We start from the raw sequence: 1,781 nt of genomic DNA, 5'->3' as shown, positions 1-1,781 counted from the left end.
AGGGGAAATTTTATAAAAATATCAAAAATGTCCAAATTGTATTAAGTGAATTTTATTGTCTAAATCAATATATTGAATGAAATTATTAATTTAGATCAAGATCAGGTAGAAAATCGAGGAAAATGAAAAATTATAAAAATGCACCTAAACTTTGGTATTTCTGCAATTTAGCTAGGTAAGTTCGTATGAACTATTATATTTATATTTTTGATTAAATTGAATGTTATTATATGAAATTTTATTGAAAATTTATCGATATATATATTATTATACAATTTGGCTTATAATGAAACGAGGGAAATTCAACGACGATGACGACTATCGAGTCCCGTTTGAACCTTAGAAATATTTAGGATACAAATGACATGTCATTAGGGGTTACCATATTTTGGGTGTTGGTCCAGTACGTTCTACCGGTGGCTAAATTTTCTGACATGTGTTGTGGTTACTTGTCAGCTTGTGTGAGCAGCACCGTATGGTTACGTCTTGACCGTCACCTTGTGTGAGTAGACCCAGTGATGGCTCGAGAGTGAGCATTTATATGAGATATGAGATAGAGAAGATTTCAACCATGTATTGACACTTAGTGTATATGATACCCGAGTATTTGATAGTATTCCAAATGGTTCAACGAGCACAGTTCAGTTATGAGGCTATATGATTCGATACGAACTAGTACAGGTATGTACACGAAGTATGTGGAAATGGTATATATATTTATGATATATGAATACATGGTAAACTTGGTTGATGATAATATGTTAGGCTTTTGGACTAAATTTAGTTGTGATATGCTTCATTTTACTCACTTAAATTGTGGTTCAACTGATATGAGAAAAGGGTAAAGATCGACAAATTCTTTGATTAGAATTGCTATGAAAGCATGGAAAAGTATGAGTTATTGGATGATTGAAATATATTTAGCCATATATTTGATATATGAATGCACATAAGTAATGTAAACTTATGTTATAATGTTTTGTAATAATTTGCTAGTTCATGTGATATTTAAAATTTAAAAGCTAATGTTGTTTAGGCTAAAGCGAAGACATGTTGAAATGACCTAAATGGATTATGCTTATAAATTGAAGTTATAAGCTTTATTTCTTTGAATTACAAACTTACTAAGCATTTTATGCTTACTTTGTGTTAATTTCTTTTTGTGCTTAGATATCGAAAGTTCGTGCGGGTTGGAAGTTGGTGGAGATTTCGTCACACTATCTATCGGCTATTTTGGTATTTGTGGTTTTATAATTTTGGTTATAATGGCATGTATAGGTTATTTTGGCTAATGGTAGCCTATGTGTTTTGTTATGTATTTAGCCATGTGATTTGGCTTATTTTGGTAAATGCTTTGACAGGTGAATATGTGTAAAAGGCCTTTTGATATGTGGTTTATAATTGATATGTGAATGTTTTTATGTGAATTGATATTTAAGGTAGTAAATGGTTGAAAATGAGAATGTATTAGTATGCTAAGTGTTAATCAAGATAGTGCATATATGAAATTGACCTTATAGGTGAATTCTTGAAAGTGATATTGGTATGTTTTTAAATGGCAAAGTGTAATGTTTATGAGCATTATGGTTATTGGTATTGGTATGGCATGTTTTGGACTTAGTTGAGATCGGTTTGAATGGCTATTGATGATAAAGTCATATGCTATTTGGTATGTGTAGGTTGGTACCATTTTGGGTGAGAATTAAGGCTTGGAAAATGGCCTATTTTTGTCCATACGGGCAAAGACACTGGCGTGTGTCTCAGCCGTGTATGACACACGG

Source organism: Gossypium arboreum, chromosome 2 (genome assembly GCF_025698485.1).
Source record: "Gossypium arboreum isolate Shixiya-1 chromosome 2, ASM2569848v2, whole genome shotgun sequence".
Lineage (NCBI taxonomy): Eukaryota > Viridiplantae > Streptophyta > Magnoliopsida > Malvales > Malvaceae > Gossypium > Gossypium arboreum.
Note: the sequence above shows the minus strand (reverse complement) of the source record.